Source organism: Zonotrichia albicollis, chromosome 2, assembly GCF_047830755.1.
Source record: "Zonotrichia albicollis isolate bZonAlb1 chromosome 2, bZonAlb1.hap1, whole genome shotgun sequence".
In the NCBI taxonomy this organism is placed as follows: domain Eukaryota; kingdom Metazoa; phylum Chordata; class Aves; order Passeriformes; family Passerellidae; genus Zonotrichia; species Zonotrichia albicollis.
Genome location: NC_133820.1, coordinates 19,957,173 through 19,981,941, shown reverse-complemented (window position 1 = coordinate 19,981,941; position 24,769 = coordinate 19,957,173).

The window sequence follows — 24,769 nt, the reverse complement described above, 5'->3', positions numbered from 1 at the left end:
TCAGCCTCCAAGTAGACTATTTTTATTAATGCCAAGGAAAAAACCCACAGAGTAGAAATGTGCTGCTGTTACAGCCATCACCTGCCTCATTCTGCCAATGATTTTGTCCAGGCCAGGGTTTTTGTAAGTGTAAATGACAACAGAGCTTATAATTCTTACGTTTCAGTTTATACCTCTTCAGTTCTTTCAGTGTTCTTGGAGCTAATGATTTCAGCACAACTCTCATTTCACATCACCCTCACCATTTACTGAAATGGATCTGTCCTGGGGACAGTTCCTTCTTTTTATAGCAGCTTTTACTTCTGGATGAAGCTCTTCATTTCCAGGCATGGGCTGTTGCATAATGACAGACAGTAAAGTTGAGGGAAAGGAAAAAAAGAAGTCATGATTTAGAGAAAGCAGAAACTTCTGAAACGGTGCAAAGCTCAATCTGTTTGTCTTGGTGAGCCAAATGATGATGGCCTTTATGAACAGTAAACATCTGTAAGCAGGGGGTGGTTCCTGGCTGGGACTGAACCCAGTCTGGCCCACATCTCTCCAGATACCTGCTGCATCCTGCAAAATGCTGCCTATGAAATACAGCCACGAGCACTAGGACACACCAGCAAGCTTCCTCTTCTTGATAGCAAAAAAAATCCTGTAGATGGATAATGAGATGATTGGCTCTTGCAATTAAGGGATGACTATTGTGTGAATATTAAGAAAAGCTTTAGTGATGTACAGTTATGTTATTGTAGTTTAGATGTCCTCTTTCTCCCCATGGTTCCCTTTACCCCTGTATTGTTGCCATCAGACAGCCTGGGCTGTCCAGGACAGGTACAAAGAAGCTGCACAGGTGTCCCTTGCATGGGCCAGGTGGGAATGGAAAAGCTTGGTGCTTAGGGGATGCAGCATGGCAACACCTGACCTCCAATCAAGTGACAAGAAAGCAGTTTGCACTGATAAATGGCAAAGAAGAGCTGACTGACAGACTTTGGGCGGGCCAGGGCTGGCTGATGCAATGCCCAGGGGTATAAGAGACTGAGCATCCATCTTGAAGATGAACTGGCCATGTGGTATCCATGAGGGGCAGTTCCCAGCGCTGCAACTTTTTCCTTATGTAGTCCTCTGTTGTATTTTTGCCAAGGTTTAATAAACCTTTTTAAATTTTCAAAATAAGCAGTTGTTTGTCACAACCTTAAGGCGAGCATTTCCTGGTCACTGGGGCTCAGTGCTCTCCCACAGCCCTGCCTCAGAAACAGCATTTACCATGGAGCAGGCAAAGGAGGATGAGGAGGGGGAGATTCCTCATCCCAGCATGAATCACAGTAATAAAGCTGCCCTGAGAGGCTGGAGCTGGTTGTGAAGGCAGGGAGGGCTCTGTGACTCTGCCCCATGGCCCTCAGACCCCAGCTGGAGCCTCCCCATGGTCCTGGCCCCCCCAAAGTGGATCTGGGGCTGGAAGAGCAAAGGGCTGTTGGGGGACAAGCAGGGGATCCTGTCAGGGCTGCATCTCATCCCCAAATTCCACTCCTTATTCCATGTCCACCTGGCAATGGATCGTGCCCCAGAGGCCACATCCAGCCCCACGCTGCTGCAAAGCTGTTGAGAGTCAGGAGGGGAAGGGAGTGGCTGTGACTTTTCCACACTGGGGGTTGTGGAACTCCCCAAGGAAGGGGGGACAGCTGTGGGAGCCCAAGGGGTGGATGCAGGTAGCCCTTCCCTGCCTTTTGGATGTGGGCTGCTGCCGAGCGCTTCCTCCGGAATGAATTCACCCTGGCCATTCATCATCACCACAGGCAATCTAATTACAGGCCTGTCTGAAAAGGAGAGGCTCATTTATAATAGAGACTTTGCTATGAAGGTGTAATACCTCCAAATACATTTTTTGCAATATTTTTAAAAAGAAAATTAATTAATTGTCTGGTGCTTTTTAAAATAACCAGCCTCCTGAGGTTGGCGCAGCAGCACCTCTGGTGGTGTTCCCTCCCCACCCAGCCCACCTGCCGTGTGACAGTGAAATGCTAAAATTATTTTGGCAGAAGAATAGTCTCAGAGGCAGTTGTTTATTTTCCAGAGGAAATAAGCAGAGGAATATCTCAGGATGCAGCCTGCACCTCTGCCCTGTGGGACTGTCTCTAATTGCACGCGGCACTCTGCAGAAGCATTCAAAATGCAGAGTTCGGAAAGCAGAATTAAACATGGGGAGGGGGCACCCACATCCAGCATGTGCCCAGATTGGTCTTTAAAAGAGGGGAATGGTAGAATACACTTCCCTGAAAAGCACAAAAAGGGATTGTGGGCTATGGCAGCTAATCTCCTACTGTCATGCATGCAGCATGGGCACCAGTAAGCTGAGAGCTGAGGAGCTGGGCTGTACTCCTCTCCTGTCAGCCTTGCTCACAGTGGGTTTTGTTCTTTGACCATCTCAGTGATGGGACAGCTCAGGTGGCCATCTCCATGGTGGGACAGCTCAGGAGCAGTTTCAGGCCAGCTGCAGCATAGCAGAAGGCAGAGGAAGGCTGTGTGTCCCTGAGGCATTGAAGGGTGCATGGCATGCACCTCACCAGATGAAAAGCAGCAGACTGCAGCACCCCATAGTGTGAGGCAGGTTCTGTTCTGAGCTACTGCTCTTGCCCTGGATAGACCATCCCAGGTCACTCAAAAAAAACCCCCAAAATAATGGTAAAAGCAGTGGATGGATGTCCTTAACCTGTCTCCACTTTTTGTTATCTCCAGGGCTTGCTAGATAGTTAGATCTCTTCTAACCACACTTTCTCATGCAGACACACCAAGCATTAGATGAGGCTTTGATTCAAAGAAACAATTGCAAAAATGATGAGTCAGATCCCCAGGCATCACGAGAGAGGGATGAACTACAGCTGTGTCTGGGATGAGAGATACTCCAGAAGCTCAGGAAGGGATCAGCTGAGTTTGAAGTGAATGGCAGAAAGTAGGATGTGGAAGAAAGTTTTTGCACAAAAGAAGGGAACTGTATTGCAAGAAGATACTGGTGAATGGTTTGCTTTTTTTCCTGGACAGGAGAGAAGAAATGAACACTGAAATTCAAGCCAGGTGAGAAGGGAAGGTTTTGGAGAAAAAATTAAGGACATGGCAGGGATGGTTGGATCTCTTCTGAAATCTTCCTCATTAGGTTGTATCTGTTGGTAGAATGTTAAAAAAGCAATGGAGCCTTAATAATGCCTATTAGGAATAAGATTTCCAGGAGACAGAAAATTGTGAATTTTTTTCCAGGTGAAGCCTTCCCATAAGTAGTATGATGAACAAATTATGTGTTGTAATCATCTTCTCACACAGTGACACTCTTTACTACACCATATAGATCTCTGTCACCCTCATGCTCTCTCAGGTAATGCTTTTAAGGTTAATCTGATATTTAGACTTGGACAGAGGCTCTTGTTCTAATGGCTTGGAAGAATCAATTAAGGACACTTAAAGTACAAAACCATGGTCAGTGAGAACAACAGGTTTTGTGAGTGTTTTGCAATGTGCTGCTCTAAATTCTACCCAAAACCAAACTGTCCTAGGGACACGTTGTGATGCTTGTATCCCCACTGTGTGTTCTGTTTATGCTGGATATTATGTTCTGTGCCTTTGAGACTGGCTCTGAAGAGTGAAAGTTTTGTTTTGGTTTCTTATCAGCCGCACCTCCACAGCTGGTGAGACACAGAGACAAGGCAGTACATGGTGCTGCTTTTGCTTTTTGCTTTGCTCTCGCTCTTGCTTCTGCTTTGCTCTTGCTTGCTGTTGCTTCTGCTCATTAGCTAGTTTAGCTAAACAGTCCAAATTTCTTCCTGGACTGTTTCTCCTTTCCGTTTTTTGGACCTAGTCAAACCTGCTCTGGACTGGGGCCTGGGAGCACCGAGAGTTTGCACCCTGTGGCCTAGCGGGGCCTACTCTGGGCAGCAGCTGCCCCAGCGCTGGAGGGACTGAGAACAGAGTGACCACCCCCAAGAGAGACTTTCTGAATTTGTCATCTTTTTCAGAGCAGTGAAAGAATGGTATCATCCTGAACTGTTCATTTTGTGTGCTGGGGGGGTGCAGTGCCTGTTATATAAACAGGTTCTTTCCACTTCTCTCTGAGGAATCTTTCCTGAACTGATTGAGGTGAGGGGCCGTGTGAGTTTGCTTTCTGGAGGGGCCCCTTTTTGGAGGTTTTCTCCCAAATTTGCCCTAAACCAGGACAGAAATGTACACAGAGAGTCTCTGTGCAGAAAAACCCATCCTTGCAGGTCCATGGATGAGTGCTGGCAGTCCCAGGGCTCTTTTCCCAAGCTTCACATTAACCAGCACAGGCCAGCTGGGGCTGGAAGCAGAGCAGCCACCTTAGTGTGGTGCCAGGTCTGAGCTAAGAAACCAGATCAGCATTTACCCCACAGGGTCTGCCTGGAGTAGCCCTCATGCCCACACACCCAATTCAATTCAAAGGCAGGCAGATGCCTGCTCAGCTCAGAGACCTGCATCCCTTTGAGGGCAGGAATAAGTGCAGGACTGGGAATGGGTGGAGAACAAGGAGGGCTGCATTGAAGAGATTAGAGTGTCTGCCCAGCTAAAACAAGCCTTCATCTCTGCAGGATTTTTTGCTTGCCTGCCTAATGGTTTTTACTTCACAGAATTTTTTGTTCCACATTCTTGTCTGTATCTTTGCAGTACCAACCAGAGAATGCTGCATGCTTTAACCCATGGTTTTGCTATTTTTGATGTTGAGCTACATGTCTGGTCTAATTAGGTATTCATGCAGTGATAAACACTCATTTCTTATACACATTATGCAGAACCTTGTGTGTTTTCCTACATTTTCTTTTATTTCTTTTGTAGTGTTTAAAGAAGGACATGATTCATTTGAAAGAGAAAAATAAAAATGCTTATAAAAGGACCTTTTATAAGCAGAAGGAATGCAATGTGTAGTGCTCATAAAACTGCAGGCCAGCCCAAAGCTTGAGAACTCTAGACCTTTTGCTAAGGTCTGGTGGAAAATGTCATGGAGGTGCACTGGCTTTTGCCAGGCTTCTGGGATGATTTCATGCAGGTCCCTTCAGCAGACACTGTGTACCTGCTCCACTACAGTTCCAGACCTGCTAAACCCACCAGGTGCTGTGTAATTGTCTGAATGGCAGTGGTGGCAGCCCCCAGGAAATGTGGGGTCTCCTTCAATATGGGGAGCATCATATATTTGGGGTCTTGGGAAAATATGGACAACATTTATTAATTAATGAAATTTATTATCTGGAAGATAATCTGCTGTTTGTGTATACCTGGGCACAGCTGGGCAGTCATGTTAGACCACTCTTGGTGCCCTACTGTTTGCCACTCAGAGTTAACTCTGCAGACCCTGTTACTGCCACAGCAGCTGGTTTCTCTGTTGCTTGGTGGAAATCTAAAGGTCAGCTGGTCTGAATTTACAAATCCCCAATTCTGGCCACCTTCTTATGCATGTTTTCACTCCTGCCATGTGGGCTATGTCAGTATTTTACTGGCACAACCTTTGGACTTGATTTCAGTCTCATATTTTCTGGTGCCCACTTGTGTTTATGGTGCAGAATGATTCTACTGAGGCTTCCAGGTCATCCACTGGAGCACTGAGGGCTTCCAAATGGTAGACCTCAGGAGGGGGAGATGAGCTTGAGATTAGCTTGAGAACCATGCGTCTGATTACTCCAAAAACAATGCTAAAAACTACAATAACTACAACTAAAATAAACAGCACTAAAATTACAGTTTTCAGAATAGATCCCAACCAGCCCGAGAGTCCCCAGCCATTGAAAAGTCCATTCAGCTCGTTGTCAGTTTCTCTGTTGATGTCTGAGAACCTTTATCGAGGTAGTCCATATGTGGTTTGGGCTGCGGTACTATGTAGGAGATTGCAGGTGGGATGATCACGAGTAGGACGAGAAGTCTCATGACGTCTCGAGGCTACACACGAACAGTGGGATCTAAACTGGTACAAAAACTTGAGACAAACATATATTACAAACGATTCCAGATAGGAGGCTTAAATGGAATTTCCTCCAGAGAACGTGCGCGGCGTTTTCTTCTCCAGGCAGCGTGAGCAACCTGGGGCGCTTCTGCAGATTTCTCTGAGACTTTGGGAACATAGGGCTTTACCCATTTGGAAGGAACCCACCTTAAACCAGAGGGGGTGGATACACAGGCGTATCCACGTCCCCAAGTAACCAATTTGTAAGGTCCCACCATTTTCCAAGTCTCAGGGTCCTTTACTAAAACTGGAGGTTTTTCTTTCATCAACCTGTGACTGTTCCCCCCAAAGTGGCGTAGGATGAGTGGGTTCAGGCTGTCAAAAGAACAATTCAGAAAATTGATTGTGAATAGTGCCCTGGATAACCGGATGTGGGGAGGTTCTACCTTCAGAACCTGTTGTTGCTGGTCCAGGACCCTTTTAATATCACGGTGAGTTCTTTCTACAATGGCTTGACCTGTAGGGGAGTAGGGGATGCCAGTTTTGTGCTCTACTCCCCATTGCTGCAGGAAGCTCCCGAATTCCTTGGATTTATAAGCGGGACCATTATCAGTTTTCAGCTCCTTGGGGATGCCCATGAAAGAAAAAGCCTGTAAGAGGTGCTTAATAGCATCAATAGATGACTCTCCTGTGTGGGCAGAAGCATAGACCGCTCCAGAAAAGGTATCTACACTAACATGAACATATTTCTGCCGTCCAAAAGCTTGTATGTGTGTTACATCTGTTTGCCACAGTTCACAACTGTTCAGTCCCCTTGGGTTTGCTCCCGTACTAACTGTAGGGAGTGCATGTTGTTGGCAATTTGGGCACGTGGTCACAATCGCTTTGGCCTGTTCTCGAGTGATGTTAAACTGGCGAACCAGGCCAGGTGCATTTTGGTGGAAAAGCTGGTGGCTGATTTTTGCCTGTTCAAAAACATTTGGGAGAGTGGCCATCACTGCAGGCGCAGCAAGAGCATCTGCCCTTCTGTTGCCTTCAGCGATAAACCCTGGCAAGTCAGTGTGTGACCTGACATGCATCACATAAAAGGGTTGCTCTCGGTGAGTGACTAACTTTACCAGTTTTGAGAGCAATTCAAAAAGTGCAATGTTAGATACATCTTGCAGTATTGCTTGATCTGCTCTGGATACTACTCCTGCCACGTATGCAGAGTCTGTAATCAGATTAAATGGTTCTGAGAACCTTTCAAAAGCCCTAACAACCGCAGCCAATTCAGCAACCTGAGGTGAACCTTCCACCTCAGCAATGTCCGTCTCCCACTGCTGGGTTTGAGGATCCTTCCAAGTTATAACGGACTTGTGGGACCTCCCGGACGCATCTGTAAAGACAGTTAGAGCCCTTTTTAAAGGTCTCCTACTTAGAGCAGTTCTTAATTTTAAAGTAAATTGATCATCTTGTTCAAACAATTTGCAAGCGGGCCGTGCTACCGAAAATTGTCCTGAGTAGGAATCCAGAGCAAACTGCAACACTTCATTTTCTTGAAACAATTGTTCCAGTATTTTCATAGTATTTTGACCTGATTTTAACTCAACTGGAATGTGAATGCACTTAAAATCACATCCTGCTAACTCCCTGATCCGGGTCCTTGCTTTCCGGATCAGTTCTGCTACCAGTTCCTGAGGCTTTGTCAGTCTCTTGGACCTTTTGTGACTGAGGAAAACCCATTCTATGATCAAGAGAGAGTCCCTCTGGTCCCGGTCCTTTTTTGGTGTGTCCTTTGCCTTAGGTGTTTGTTTTTCCTCCCACTGGAAAATAATTCCATGGAGGTGTGGCAACTTACCTAGGATGATAAATTTGAATGGCAGATCAGGCCGGCATCGGTGGGCCTGTCTTGTGGACATTGCAATCTGAATCTTTTCTAGAGCTTTCCGTGCCTCTGGGGTAATAGACCTAGGAGCACCTGGGTCCTCTCCCCCTTTCAATAAATTGAAAAGAGGGGCAAGGTCTTCATTAGTCAGACCAAGCCATGGTCTTACCCAATTCAAAGACCCACACAACTTGTGGACATCCGCAAGGGTCTTGATCCTTGGATTGATCTCTAGTTTTTGAGGAACAATGGTCCTATTTCCAATTTCTAAGCCCAAATACTTCCAAGGTGGCATCTTTTGAATTTTCTGTTCCTGGAGCTCGAACCCTGCAACAATCAATGCATCGATCGTTAGGTCAAGCGCATGTGTTAGTAAATCATCATTGGGGGCACACACAAGGATATCATCCATATAATGATAAATGATGGCCTTCTCTGCGGCTGCACGAACTGGGGAAAGCAGGGAAGAGACATACCACTGGCAGATAGCTGGAGATACCTTTAGGCCCTGAGGAAGAGCGGTCCAATGGTACCTTTTCATAGGAGCTTCTGAATTGATAGAAGGGACAGAGAATGCCAAACGCGGTGCATCATCAGGGTGTAATGGGATTTGGAAAAAACAATCTTTAATATCAACAACAGCTAATTTCCAATCTTGGGGAAGCATTGTTGGGGATGGCATACCAGGTTGAGGAGAACCCATATCTTCAATTACATTATTAATTTGTCGGAGGTCACAGAGAAGTCGCCACCTCTTATTGTCAGCTTTTTGGATGACAAACACTGGAGAGTTCCATGGGGACATGGTCTCCACAATGTGGCCCTTTCTTAGTTGCTCTTGTACTAGTTCTTCAAGCACCTTTATTTTTTGTTTACTGAGTGGCCACTGCTTCACATCAACTGGTTCATCTGTTTTCCACTTAAGTTTTTGGGTGGGGCGCTGTTGTTTAATGACTGCTGCACAAAAATGCTGTGGAGAGTCTGGAATATTAATTGTGACACCCCACTGGGCCATTAAATCTCTCCCTAACAAAGGTTCTGAATAATCTAACACAAATGGACGGATATTTGCCAATTGTCCGTTTGGACCCTCGAATTGAATAATGCTTTTGGATTGCCTTGCCAATTGCAGACCTCCTACACCTCGAAGGTGACCAGCAACATTTTGTAAAGGCCAGTGTGCTGGCCAGTCTTGTACTGGAATCACTGTGCAGTCTGCACCTGTGTCTACAAGCATCTCAATGCGTTTAGACTCCCCACCCCCACTGACATTGCACCACAATTTGGGTTTATCTGTCCCAATAACTTGGACCCGGGCGACTGTGGGCCCTTGTTTATCGACATTTTCAGGTAAAGATGGCACAGGGATAGCTTGAGCAACAATTTGTCCCTTGGGAAGAAACAGGGGTGGGTGGAAACAGTGCAGGCTGAGAACAAATTGCTTGGGATCTGATGTTGTCACTCCCGGAGCAATTTCGATCTCTTGTGGTGTGTTTTTGTCCCCAGTGATGATGTACTTACAACGAATTTGTTTCCAAGTACCCTTCTGTTCAGGATTTACAGAGACAAAAAGCCAGTCAGTGTCCTTCAGGTGGAGTGACTCTGTCAGCTGCAACCTGTAAGGCTCATTGACAGAAGATGCGGTTAATACAGAATCACTTAAATCATAACAAAGGTTATTTTGTTTCACTTTCAACAGTGGACTAGCAGACTTGGTCTTTGAAGCACCTGCTTCACTTACACAAATGTTAATATTATTGCGCGCTTGATTTATTTTGCTACCCTTATTCTCTTGGCCTGCTCCTTTTATGTCTGCACGCCTGGCAGGCTGGCGCTTTATTCTTCGTTTTTTTGTTGTTGACCCCCAGGGAGGGCTTGTAGTTCTCCTCCCCTGCCATTTCTAAATTCATCAAATTCCTTTTTCAGGGGGCACTGGTTACTCCAGTGCCCTAGCTTATTACAAAGCAGGCATGGTTTAGTGGGCTCAACCATTGCCGGTCTCCGCTGCTGCCCAGGGTACTGCTGTGCTGAGGGAAAAGGTGAAGGGCTGGGCACAGCGACACGCTGAGGTGGTCTTGGCAGCAGCCTTGGTCTGGTGTCTTCAGCCACACTCATCAGAGATACTTTCCTGTTACAGACTAGAAGCATATCTTTTAGTGTAGGGGAAGGTTCCATAGGAAGGCTCAGGATTGCCGCTCGACACTGTTCATTTGCATTTGTAAACGCTATTTCTTCTAAAATTGCTTCCCTAGCATTTTCCTTTTTAACCTGTATTTCAATGGCTCTAGTTAGCCTTTCTACAAATTTCAAAAAAGGTTCTGATGGTAGTTGTTTGATTTTACTACAGGGCTCAAAAGGCCCCTCAGGTTGGAGGGAAAAGAATGCTTTTTCAGCTGCTTCCTTTACTTTCTCAAGTGTTTCTGCAGGAATTGCAGCAGCTTGGACTGAGGGAGAAGACCATTGACCCTCACCACAGAGGTGCTCCATGGTGATAGGGTTACCATTGTTGTCTTTTGCTGTGTTTGGATCAGCCTGTAAGCCTGGGAGAGCATCTTTTAGCAGTTGTTTCAATGCTGATTCCCATAATTTGAATTCCGTGGATGTCATGAGACATGAAAAAATTTGTTTTAAATCATGTGGAACCACAACAGTCCTACTTAATTCAGAATTTAAAAGGCCACGGAAATATGGACTGTGTGGACCATATTCTTTATAAGATTTACAGATCTCTTTAATCAATTGTCGTCCAAAAGAACTCCAATTAGCAGTAGGGGCTGCTCCTGCTTGAGCTGCAGGCTGAAACGTAACAGGAGCCAGTGACAACATGGCACCATGCATTGGGTCTGCTGTCCCCTGCTCTGTATCCCTTGAATCAGAAGCATTGGGATCACAGCTACAGGTTTGGGGACAGGCAGTGGGTGTGTCCCCACCGTGGGAACCCGGGGAGGGGGCGGGGACAGGGAGCCGGCAAGGGGCGGGGAAACCGTGGGAACAAGGGGCGGGGTCAAGGGGCTGGCAGGGGGCGGGGATACCGTGGGAACAGGGGGCGGGGTCACCTGGTGACATCACATCAGCAGACGCCCCCTGGGAGGAGTAGAGGGGCGGAGCTGAGGGTACTGCAGGAAAGGCGAGGGGAGGGGGGAAGGTGTCACGAGGAACAGGAGGAGAGGGGGATGGGGCAGGAATTTTGGGATGCTTAAGAGGATTTTGGGAAGAAGAAGACCAGGTTTGGGAAGATGCCACGTGGCACCCACCATCTTGCGGACCCCCTAGGGACTGGGGGCCATTTTGGACATCACTGCTCTCCGGAAAGCTAACACGTGCTCTGGGTTTTAGAGGAGGGGATACAGGGGATTGGGAAAGACACGCAGCCTGGCCAGGGCTTTGTGAACAAAACAACTCAGGTATTCTTGCACACTGTGGGAGCTGACTTCCCAATGAGTTTGCACTCTTTAAAATACCAAGTTTTGGGGAAAGAGGTTTAGGGGTTTTAGAGGGAGAGGGAGGAACAGGGAGAGCAGAGGTACATGGCTTTACATTTGGCTTTTTCTCCATTTCCTTTTGTTTGAGCAATGCTGTTCGAATTTGTAAACTCCAGAACACAAATTTAGCTGAGGGTAATTTGCCAGATTGTCCTAAGGTTATCAATTCATTCCCAACTTTATCCCAGAATTGAATATTGTGGATTTCTTCAGGGGAAATGTTTGGGAACTGCAGAAAAAGCCATCTTATAAACTGTTTCAATTTTCCTTTAGAGAATTTCACATTACTCTTGATTAAAATGCTAACAATATTATAATACACTCCCCTTTGTACAATGCTAAGTTTGGAACCCATGTTAGGTGTAAAAAGCAAAGTACTTAATCCCGCCTGACCAAAAACAAAGCTAAAATCAGCTACCAATTTCTAAAAAAAAACCACAGATAGAAAGCGATAACGAGCAGACAAAAGCTTCACAATGCAGCTGTATATACTGCTTTTAAAATTCGGAGCAGAGGGAGCAGCCACTCCACGTGGCAGCCGAAACCGGGGCCCCCCCCGCCGCCGCGTGTGCAGAGCACTCCCGACCCCGCAGGTCCCCCGGCCACGTGGAAAGAGAGCCCCCCCCTCCCCCGCAAAGAGAAAGAGAAAGAGAATCTCCTAACACGTGTCTGAGCACGCTACTGAGCCGGGGCCGCTCCGGCGCGAATTTTAAAAGACAGTGAAACACACGCAGAAAATAAAGCTAGAACGCTATGAATTCTTGTCTGTGGGGCTGCGCAGCCAAAAATGCAAAGGCAAAAAGGAACAGAACTCGCGGCAGAGTCTGTTTTTGAGCTTCTGCTCTACCGAAAGCAGAGATACTCACGTGAAATGGAAGCTGTAGGCTGGGTACAGGCAGGCAGGTCTCCACCGGAAAAGGACCTCTCTCTGGGTGCAAGAGAGGCTCCCCTTTTCTTCCTCTGGAAAATTTGCTCACCACAATGAAGCTGGGCTTTCCAGAAGGCACCGAACAGTCCACGAAACTTTTTCTGGGAATATTCCCAAAGTCTCTAGCTGGGAGTCTTGAAGCCAGGCTCCTTTCAGCTGGATGCACGGCTGCCAGAGCTTCTCTGAGGAACTGCGAGTCCGTTTTCGGGCTGCAGAGTCGAGCCCACCCACAGGGACGCCAATATATTGGAATATGAATCCCAATATAACCAGTTAGATGGTGCCTAGGCCAGTTCTGACCTTTGCTGCTTGGCCAAAGGCAGCACTGTGGTGTTTTACCCCAGAGATACCTTGGCTGGCGGCAGAGTGCAGCGGGGCACAAGACAGGACTCTGTTCTCCTCAGGAGAGAGAGCTTCTGGCGATAGTGGAGAGAAAGAGAGTGGATTCTGCTAGAAGGTTGCCAGATGTTTATTCCATTGGTACAGAGATGTCTGCACTGGGCCCCTGCTGCTAACAGAATGGAGGCCGCATGGTCTCATTAACATTTTAAGCTCAGGACAGGGGAAGGGGAGGGGACAGGTGAGTCACCAACCAGGTGAAGGGGCAGGGTCTCAAGGGACTAGGGACACCTATCACACGACGCCTTGCTGGTATGTTAGCCTGATTGACAGGGCACACTCAGCGAGGGGCGAGGGGGAAGGGAGAAGGTAAAACAGGATATTGCAACACACCACAACATCCACTGACAGTATCTTCAAACCTGCAATAATATAAACATGGAATGAGCAGAGGAAAGTCATTCTTACAGTTTTTAGAGGAGGAAAAAAGAACTCCTGAACTTGAGAAAAGCTTGAGTCTTAATCCAAAGACTTACTGCTGTCATGCTTTATTTGATCAGTTTTGAGTGTTTTTTTGAGGGAAATTCACAGGGACACACAAAACAGTGTTAATGACTTTGTGTGATAAAAGACGGATTCAATTTTTTAAAAAGTAATGTTACTGATTATTACTATATAACACGTAATACAGCCTAAAGCTGTATGCTATGCCAAATGAAAGAGCTTGTCAGCAATAGTTTGAAAAAGTATATACTGTGCATTGCATTGTTTGTTGGGTTTTTGTGCTCTAGACAAAGAATACTGTGTCAAAATGCAGTGCTCTGTACAAAGGTAACTTTACAACAATTTGCATAAAAATGATAGATTTTGCAAATCTATCTGCTGGTCAAATCCTGCTCTTGTTTACACTCTATATTCAAGTAACCAATTTCACACCGTATACATTAATGCAAAATTCAGTGCTGCATGTATTGTACACCTGGAAAGAAAGGAAAAGGAAAATGAAAAGAGGGTCACAAAGCTCTTTCAATTTAGATTTTGAGATTGTGTGGTACATGCATTTCTTTCTAAAACCATCATGAAAAAGCAGGGAAACAACTATTAAAGCAACCCTGATTTCCAGCCCTATTTCAGCTTGCAAACCTTCTCTGCTCTTTATGCCCTTTAGGTCCTTCTCACCCTACATGCCAAGCAGCCCAAAGATTAATCAGCACCTGGAAGCTTGCTGCTATTGCCAGGTGCATTTTTCATTACAAGTTCTGCAATAATTGCTGTGGTTTTACAGCTCCAGCTTCTGGATTCATGCGCTTCCTTCAGTTTTCAGGACAAAGCTTTAACATGTATCTTCAGGGACTGTAATGAGCTGAAAATGTTGGGGGAAATTCCATGTCACCTCTCCAGTGTGGGAAGTTTGGTGACGAATCCCAGAAGCCGAGGGAGCTCTGCCTGTGTTATCATCCTCTCACACCGTGCTGAAGAACACCCTCTAGCACCTCAAATGCCATCATAGTGTGATGAGTGCTACTGAGAGTGTCCTGCTTGGTGTCCCTTCCATCCAGCTCTCTCTCAAGGCATGTCTAATCCTGTGATCCTCACATTCCTTCCCTTTAGTTCACTTCTGTACCCCATAATCAGGGTTTTTTTTTCTCCTTTTCTTTTTTTTTTTTTCCTTTAGCCCTTTCCCTCTTCAGGGCCTTTGAGTAAGGGCCAGCCTGATCCTAAAAGGAGAATTGCAAGGAATGGCTGCCTTTTAAAGGTAGAATTCTCATCAGTGTCAGCAAACATTGAAGCTGCACAGCTGCAGTGCCCATTTTGTGCTCCTATTGCCTTGTGCTTCACAGCACACCCAGACAGTCAGATGGAGAAGACAGGAAAACATTTCTTCTTCAGTTTATATAAAACTGCCCCATGGCACTTTGTATTGTCACCTGACAGGTGCCAGAGGAGTAAAAGGCCTGTAGGTCAGCAGACACTGAATGCTCCAAACCAGGGGAGCTTTGCAATGTTCAGTGGAAGAAGTGGAAACGTGGAGTTGAATCACCCATAGAACTCAAGCTCCACTTACTTTCAGACTGCAGTTTCAGAATGCATTAATTTTTACATGAATTTCCAGGAAATTAGAACTGTGCTTTACAATTTCAGAGTTACACAACCTTTAGTGCTGGAGCCTCCATGAGGCCACATAATAATTGCTATGAATCCTTTCATCCATCACAGGGATGATGTGTCAGTATTTGGAAGCACAGAATGATGCTGGAGTGGTGGAAAGGCAGTGAAAAATGATGTATTCTGTGGGAGCTGCAAGAAGGAATTGGGCAGACTGGAAGGATTTTCCCAGTGGGGAACTGGCTGGGGCACGTGCACACTTTGTGAAAAAATGCATTGGGACCTCCCATAAGCAGAAGCAGCTGCAGTGTCTCCTTCAGACAATGAGAACAGCTCTCCTTTCCTGTTCCAAGGCAAAACACTGTCCATCAAATATTTCTTACAGGTCCTGATCACTTAGGACTGGTCTCCAATCAAGCCTTCACAAAGCCCAGAACTTCCCAGGTGGTCCTTGGGACGTTCTGGGTTTACACTGAGCTGTACCAGCTCTGCTTGTGGCCTGACACCACTTCCCATGTTTATTTCCAGATTATCTCCCTTGATTTTTCATCTTTATTGCTGTGGATATTAGTGAAAAACATGTCAGAGGAGTCCTTACTTACTGCAGGAAGAGAACAGCACATCTCTTTTAACAACAGGAGAGAGGACATGGGGCCATTCAGGGGAGCTGAGAGCAGAACCAGTCTCTCTCACTGAGAGACCTGCCATGATTCCAGGAATAAAAAATAACCACCTGCTTTAGTTTTAACTGCCGGATATGAATTTTTAGATTAGAATATATGAGATCTATTGTAATCCTTGGTAGGCTGATGACTTCAGTTGTGTAGAGTTCTTCTCTGATTTAAAGAGATGAACAGGAAAGATTTGGAGCTACAGAGCAGACTAAAATTTCAAGACAAGGAGCAGCTCCCACAGAAGTGCTCAGGTGCAGAAGAATCCAAAGATTTGCCTCCTAAAGTATTGTTGTGGGCAGCTTTTAGTAGAGCAGATTGAACAAAAAGAATCAATGGTGTTCTTCTCTTTGTAAAAGTGTTTTTGTCAAAAAGCAATTATTTTTTGGAAATGTATCAAAATTTAAAATAGGAAGACGAGAAACAGTTGTCTTTTGACTTTCTCATTTCATTGTGGTAATGTCAAAAGGTTTCATTTATTGCAAGTCAAAACATTTCATTGTGATTTCCTCATTTAGATCTGAATTTTTCTATTGCAACTTTTGCTAGTGTATTTACATATTTCTCTCTATATATTCCATGTTTATATTGTTCAGTGTTGCAGAAGTACAGAATTTCTGGTTCTGCAGAAACAATTCTATTTTTTGTTCTGTTTTGAAGTGAGTTTGCTTTAAAAAGAGTGATGTGTTCCCCACCCACCCTACCACCAAAAACAACAGACATGCAGGTTTTTGTGTCATCTCTGCTTCTAATGAGAATTAATTTCCCCCCCCCCCCTATTTTGGGTGCACAGCCAAACCTTCTGAGGCTAAAGTGGTTTTCTTTTGGATCAGTCCCTTTTCTGAGCTGAGGTTTTGATTCAGAGGACTTACAGTGATCAAGCAGTAGTAACCAATTCCTGAATAATACCTGTCTTCCTAATACATCTTGAAGTAATTGAATTTACTTTCAGATACTTTGCATGCTGTCTTTAGCAGTCCTTTGTCTCACATCCTGATGGTGCCAATCTCAGTTCCACCATGCAGTCAAGTCACATCCCTGTGGAAATGCATCCCACTGAAGGAGGAGCTGTCCACAAAGTCCCCAATTTCCTTTCTCACTCTTTCAGCACCATTGCCTTCTTCCAAATTAGGCCAGTGCATTGTTCACTCTTGGGGTCTCTAGCTGCTCAGAGTGACCCTGAGAAACCTTATAAAGTCTCTTTTCCCAGCCCAGCAGTCAAAGAAGGAGTCAGGGCTCTTCATTTCTCTGTCTCAAGGTTGTTTATTGTATCTTATCTATACAATTCTTTCTCCTGACCTGCCAAGGTCCATCCAGCAGGACAGTTCCAGGCACTCTGCCTGCCCCCAGGGCGGTGTTATGTCTTTATACTAAAAACTACGTGTACAATGTTTACAATTACTTTCCAATACCTATCACCTATGTTAGACAGTGAGCTTCTACTCTAAACCAATCCAAAAGTACCAACATCACAGCAGAAGATGGAGGCCAAGAAGAAGAAGAAGAAGAAGAAGAAGAAGAAGAAGAAGAAGAAGAAGAAGAAGAAGAAGAGAGGCTGGACATACCCAGACTCCTCCATCTTGCCTCCTGAACCCCCATTCTAAAAACCCCCAAAATCTATTTTTCACCCCATGATAAATTCACTATCATTCTACTTAAACTTTCGTGGCTTGTAATTCTTCATATAAGGTTGGTAATTGTTTTTTCCAAGGGCTAAATCAAAGGCACAAGGGTCTGTGCCAAGGTCTCTGAGCCCCCTGGGCAGGGGCTCAAGTCCTACAGGGCAGCCAGAAGAATTTCCTGAGTTCTGACAGTTCACATTGCTTGCAATGCTTATCTCTGGATTCTCTGCACCACTGTCTTGTGTTTTGGGTTGGCATTTTAAATGTAATTCTCCGCAGTGACATCGGGAACAGCAATCAGAAACCAACACTTTTGAGGAAATAGCCAGTTGTGAATAGCAGTTCTTGTGTCTTGCTTCAAAATCCTGCAGCATAAGTCTGTAATTAAGGGAAGAACAAAGCAGATTCCAGGGACACAGATGTTTTTCCCAAGAGGGCAAGTGTGTGCACAGGGGATGAGTGCTAATTATGCCCTCTCTTCCCCTTGCGTGCAAGCCAACCTGGCAGAGAAATCGAGTGGGATTCAGTGGACATGTAAACCAGAAGGGCAAGATGAGCAGTGCCTTTCCCAGCCTTGCTTTCCCTCCCCCACTGGGGCCTTGGGAGGTTGCTGCTGCACTGGTGGAGAATGACTGAAATGTGCATTCACAGCAGCAAAAGTCAGCTTTGAAAAATTTCCCAGGTGAGTGTCAGCGAGCCTCTAATCAAATTGAGGGTTGATTGCAAAACTAAAAATGAAGCAAACACTTTGCATAATTTGTTAGACTGCTGCTGTGTGTGCATGTGTGTGTTTATAGACTCTTCCTCAAGCATTGTGAATTGAATTAATCATGGAAAGAGAAGCACTCTGTGCTCATATTCTTGGTGCCATTCCAGAGATGTTTTGTGTGTTCTGGGCTGGATTTAGGGCTGAGTTAGAAAATAAGGGTGAGACCAGGCCTTGTTCTTCAACTGCTGCATTTGTGGGCAAGATTTAATGGCAGTTCAGTGTATTTTGCATGACTTGAGAAATTTTGGACAGCTTTCTATATTTACTGTTTTATCTCAGCTTGTACAAGTGCTTCAGTTAAGTTAGTCTGTGCCTACTTGAGTAACCACAGCTATTGAAATAAAGCACATGAAATCCCAGATCCAGTTACAACACCCCAAAAATACAGTCTTAATGTATCTGAGAAGTCCCCAGAAATTTCCAGTTCTCAACAAGCATCAGCCTTCCCCCAAAGCCAGGCTTACTTACCTCAGCCCACAGTCTGGTCCATGAATTAAATACAAGAACCAATTTGTGAGGTCTCTCAGCAAGACCTCACAAATTCCCCAGCTCTACCTAAGCCTGCAGAATTTCTGTCTCACTTGCACAGGTCTGAGTGGGTTGAGTTAAGATTAAGCAAAGGGATTGCCATGGTAAAAGAGTTGGCCAGTTGACTGCAAGTAGACTGAGCCCTTTCTCCCTATGAAGGATTTATGACACAAACATCTTCTGGGCAGTGCAGACAGACTGCTCCATTCAAGCTGGCCCTCTTTTGGTCTGTGAAATGAAACAAAATGACCACAGCTTCTCTGACTAGCTGTGGATTCATTGCTTTGACATGTTTTCTCAGTAAAACCAAACCCAACCAATGCCAGTCACCCAGGGCGTTGGACTGGATCCATCACTTTTAATTCTCCTCTTTCTTTGAAGAATGGTGGAGCTTCTAAAAGGTTCCTTAAGGCCACTTCATTTTCCCTCCTGTGGTAATCCTGGGCTGCAGGATATCACTGCCAGTCCCTGGGTGTTGTCAGGCTGCTGGGCAGAGCTCACTGTCCTTCTCCCCAGATTTGTGCTGTCTCACAAAGCAGCGTGTGGGGATGCTTTGGCAATACAGTAGAAAGGGATTTATAGCTGTCATTGTGGAGGGAAATGCTCTGCAAAACACAAGTTCAAATCTCAGTGCATCTCTCCCTCAGTGACTGATACCTTAACCTTCAAATATCCACCCTGGCTGATAGGAAGGGGTAAATAGGGAAAAAAGGGGAAAGTTATACAAACCTACAAATTATTATCTGTAACCTTCCTAAAGGGTCAGTGCAAACCCTCCTGTGAGACAGTCAGTGCACTGACGGGTCCACTGATTTAAAGTCTCTTGCAAGCAAAGATACAGGGATATCTTTCTGCCTTGCAGGCAAGGCTGTCTGCAGCTGGCTCAGGGGCTGAGGGAGGCCAGGCAAGCACCAAGGTTCCCAGAGAAACAGCCAGGAATTGAAAGGAGCAGGGAGAGATCTCAAAATCCCACCCAGCCTACAGGTCCCCTGCTGAACTCGTGCAAGAGCAAGGGAAAATCTGGCATTGACCTCAAAAGCTGCTTCCTTGCTTTCTGTGCCTGCCCTGATTTAGCTGCCAGAGGTATCTGGAGCAGCACATCCAGGTGCTTTCCATCAAGTTGTCATTCCCTCCTTGCTCAACCACCTTTGCTGTTCCCTGACCCAGTCCTCTGCTCCAGGCAGTACTTTGTGCTGTTTCTTTTTTGGCCCTCTTGGTCTCTCATCAAGGTATATGTACCCACAACATGTGAATCTGCAGGGCTCTGTATTCTCCTGCAGAGCTAAAAAATCTTCTGCAGCAAAGCAGCTGCTCTGTAGAATTTATCTGACTGAAAGATGAGACTTCCTGAAATGGATTGAAGCGCTAGATCCTCCCAGCTGGTATAAATCCTCATTTACAACATAGATCACAGCCACAGCCAACATGTAAATCACAATGCTCCCTCCTGACTCGAAAATCTATGGATCTATGAAAATTGGCATAATTGCATTGATTTCAGGAGGGCTCCTGTGATTTACACTGGCTGGGGACACGGCCTGGCGTACACCCATCCTGTTAGAACAAATTAGGATTCTCTCTGTGGCACAGCAGCTCAGCATCCAGGCAGGCTGGGTCAGCCACAGCTGCCAGCTCCTCCCAGGTCCACAGGGGAGCAGGGCTCAGCTCTTCCTGAGCTCTGAGCCTGTGGCTTTGCTCCCTGTTAAGCTGTGTTTGAGAAATACTCCTGCCCAGTAAAGTGGTACAGTGTGGAAATGTAGCAGTGGTGGCACTTTGACCAAGGAAAACCTTTGAGGGTTTTCACCAGTGGTTCAGGAAAGGCTTTTGCAGAATGCATCCAGCATTTCTTCCCACAGACCTCTGAAGCCCCCAGTGCCAGGTTCCTTGGCATAGCTAAGGATGCAGTCAAAGTAGCATCAAATCAGATTAACAGCCATTGAGATTTTCCCTTGTGCAATGAAGGGATCTTGCTCTCTGCCTGATGCAAAATTAGTAAAAAGTGAATAAGTAGCAAATGGGAAATATGGAGAAGAATTTCAAACAGGTCATTTTGTTTTCCATGCAAGTTTACTTTTAATTTGGTTTACATGGGATTATTTTACAGTAGAATGGCAATTCACCCTAAAGTCTCTGGAAGAAGAATCAAAGTCATTAGTCTTAAAATGTATTTATTAAAGCCTTAGTTGATAGTGGAAGTCATATTTAAGGCTGCACTTGCACTTGATTTACAATAGGTTTTTTCCCATTGCTTACAATTCCCTGAAAAAAATTACTCTTCTGGATTTAATTTTCAACACCTGGCCTTTGTTCAGTAGCAAAGTTTGTTGGTTTGGAGAGAAACCTATTGATCAATTTTCTAAAAAAAGTAGGAAGCCAACTTTTTATTATCACATTACGTTCAGATTCTTTTGCATAGGATTTAATCCTAACAAAACCTGCAAATTAAAAATATATTGTTTAGCTAATTCTCACCCAGGAGTGGAGTCAAGGTCAATTGACTTTGGACATGTTCAGTGAACAGTTTCAGCTGTGCTTAGAGTCATGAGCATGCAGGTCACAACAAATAAATATTGACGGATCTGTGAAAGCCCAGAATGTGGCCAAATTCTTCTTTTGACTACACAGCTGTACCTCCCTGGGGATATTTATGTTGCTTTTGCATATTTTCATAATCCAGGCTTAGGAGGACTTTCAGGTTTGGATTTTGTTTTAAACTATCTGGTTATGGTGCTGTGATGGAGGTTTAATTTCCCTAAAGACCTGGGTAAATAGTAGATCTCATTTTGGTGGCCAGCCTGAAACTTGTAGCTTCTACGGAGTAAACAGTGGAACCGTGGTGTTTTGCAACAGCCATTTCCAGTCTAAAGCCCTGAGATGGTATCAGGGAGAGGAGCCTGACACTGATTTCAGCAAGGAAAAGAGGTGGATGCACAGCACACAGGGTGTGCACCCTCCCCTTCACTGCTTCTCCCAAATGCTGCTCTTTGGTGGGGAGGGGATGTTTATTAATTCCCGTCCTTGGTCCCCAGGGCTGTACCGTGTCCATCAGGGAGTTTCTCCATGTGCTGGGCTGCCTCACATTGCATCCACTGCAACAGAAGACAGGCCTGTGCTCTGAATTGTCCTGTAAAAAATGGACTTGCTTACACAAGTCAGCCCCATCCTGTATGATTTTGAAAGGAAAGTCAGCCTGGACACTCGGTATGAAAGCTGCCAATGATTGCAGGTTTTACTGGCCCTTGCCAGAGCTGGCTTCCACACAAGTTTCTGTGAGATAGGTGTGGCCCTGAAAATATTCATCCCACTCATGCCAGACCTGTTCTGGCTTGCTTGCATGAGGAAAAGAGCTCAAACACCCTTTGTGGGAAGGTTCTCCTGACTTAGCTACAAACAGGAAAGAGGATGCCCACTGAGGCACAAGCACACTCTGCTGTCCTCCTTCCAACCTGGTGCCACTATGCTCCCTCCCCATCCCATCACCAGGGAATCCCTTTTCCTCTGGCAAATGCCCCTCTGATGGTGAAACCCTGTGTAACATCCCTGCATTGTCAGAAAACCTGGGTTTGGTTGGTTTTTTATGGCTGGCTTGTCTGGGAGGCTGGTGACCCAAATTATCTCTGCATGCATGAGCCAAAAGAGCGCCTGGCATTTGCCGCTGGCCAGAGCAGCCCTGTGGCTTGGCTTCTACCTTCCCAGGGGCTCGCCTAGGCAAGCAGGGCAGGTCCCTGGCCACCTAAGGAGTTTCCCTGCCAGCTGGCAGGAAGGTGGGCTGGTGCCTGACACTGAGGCAGGTTGTTCTGCTCCTGCTTAGTGGATGTTTTTTATTGCAGTGTGAAACGAAGCAAAATACAGAAGCTGACTGAGACTGTGTTGTGAGGAAATCCTCTGATCTTGCTAGCTCTGCTCAGTGTTTAGCCTTTTATCAGGACATGAGCTCATTGCTGTTTCAGGCTAAAGACAGAGCTTTGTATGGATTCTTTGCTTTCACTCTTGAAATTCTCTGTTTGACTTGCAGCTCGTGTCAGAAAGGGCCTGATCACAAAAAAAAAATGTTAATGCTTTTACCAGGAAAGTTAGCAGGCACTTACACGTCACTCTTCCAAGGGATACAGGTGTGTAAGGAGAGGAAAGTCACACATCTCTCTTTGAATCAGGTTCTCAGAGCATCCATGGAGATACTAATTATCTTCTGCTGAATATCCCCAATTTCTTTTATGTCACTGAGAGCTGTAGTTGCCTGGCAATACCCAGCAACATCCAAGTGCCTCGGAGGACTGGATGCAAACTGCAACATCGGCATTGTAAATGGAGGCAGATGTATTTCAAGATTTTTACAGAGGAAAAGGTGCACAGAAAAGTTTAAACAGGCAGCTGAAACGAGTCCTTTTTATTCACATGATATTTTATTCCTTGTGATAACCAACTTCTCCTTTTATTAAACAAACTCCAACACAACCTTCCCCGGTTTTGTCTGATGTTTTTTTCCATTGCTGATCTTTGTGTCATACTCATGATTCTGGTGCTGCAGAAATTTACACCAAGGGATGTCTGACTGGAATATCCGGAGCCTTGGCAGATATGCAGGGTGGGACTGAGGCATCTGGCCAGGAGTATCAGCCTTGGGGGTGTCTGGGCCACCTTGTGGGGTGTCACAAGGCTCCTGATGTGTGGCTGTGGGCTCACATGTGGGCTCACATTCTCTGTGAAATGACTGTGGTTGTGTGAGCTGATGGGCAGCTTGCCAGCAGGACAGCCAGTTCAGGTAGTGGCAGTGTCTCTTTCCCCTAAACAAGCTTGTTCAGAGCTCATTTAAAAGAGTGCAGAAGACTTGGGCATAGTTTCAGCCTCAGCTTCCAGCTCTGGCACACTGTGGCAGCTCCTACGTGATACCTGCTCTGCTGCAGGAGAGTCACCCACCCTGCTTGTGCCTTTTCCCTCAGTATAATCAACACAAGAAGCACAATTGCCTTCACCTGGCTGCCCAGGCCCTGTCTCCAGGCTGTCCTGCACCATGGATCAGGTGCTCAGAAGGTTTCTGTAGCAGAAAGCTCAGACTCCACTGGTCACAGGACTATTCAGAGCATTTAAGCTACAATTTATGGCTTGAATCCAGGTTCACCAGCAGCGTGGGGGCCTGCCTCAGTGTGGGAGCTCTCTATTGCAGAAGCAAGAGAAAACTTCTGAAAACGCTGGCAGAGTGGTGGCTTTGTTTTGTTTTCTGTTCTGTTTGGTAGTTCATCTAACTGTCAGGAGAGCTGTGTTTTTTTTTCCATGAGAGACTTTGTCTTCATAATGCTCTGAGCCCAGGACAGCAGGGGAAGGCTGTGCCTGCAGTGTGGCTGGAGGTGCCTGTTGCAGGCAGATCAGTGCCTTTCTCTAGCAGAGGTGGGAGTGAGTTTTAATCAAGAACGGCTTTCATCAACACCTGCTTAACTCTAAGGTGAAGCCTGTTTGTTTGCATTATAAACTAATTCAACAGTGACTGGTTGAAACAGTGCTTTTAATTTCATGAGGGTGTGAAATGGTTGTGCTGTGGACAGCTGGCCCCCTATTTAAGAGAGTTTTTTTTTATCAGGTTGCAGTTCTTCATAGTCTGGAGTAACAGCTTTCCAGAATATACCTGATGAAATATCTCAATCTGCTTTGTAAGGGAACTGGGGTTTTAAACTGAATCTTTCTTATTGCTTCTAGCAGAATAGGTTGTGCCTGTATTAGGATGCCATATTCCAGTCTATTCCAAGTGGGAAAAGGAGCCTGATGCTGCCTCTGCCTGTGACCTGAAAATTCCCCATCATGTGCATATTCCATGGCTGGGTGAAAAACATCTTGGCACAGGTGATGCAGGGGAAGGACACACTATTGCATTCTGAATCAAGAAACGCATAACGTGTAGGAGGATGTGCTTTTTTTTTTTTTCTGTCATCTCTTTGAACATCACAGTCAGCACTCACTCCCCTGCATTCCCCTTCTTTTCCTTAATATCAGAGTGGCCCTCAATAAGCCAGTGTGCTCTGTGCCTCTGGGTGGTGTTTGGTACAAGCTGAAGGAAATTAAACTTTCGTGGCAGCATAATTCAATGTCCTGTCACTGCACAGTCTGTGCAAGGGTACCAGGCCATTCCCTGCAGTGTGGCCACTCTGTCACTCTGCCCATTTCCTCCTGCAGTGACCTCGAGCACAAGTGCTGCTGTAACAAGCAGGTAATTTAGACATTCCGAGGAATTTAGGAGAGGCATGCCAGGGGACTGGGGACTCTAGGCTAAGACTTCACAGCCATGGATAAAAGATAACAAGGTTATTGTACTTTTCTACTTATAACTAATTTCTTGCTTAATTTCCACCTTCTAATTTATGTCCATTTGTCTTTAGGTATACATCATATACATGTCTAATGCAATTCACTGCAATATATTTATCACATTATGGAAGAGTGTTATCTTCATCAATTACAAGCAAAAAAGGCTCCTTGAATTAATAAGGGGATGAAAGCTAAATTTGTATTTCAGTGGACTCTTGGAGGCTTATCTCTATGGGAAAGCTG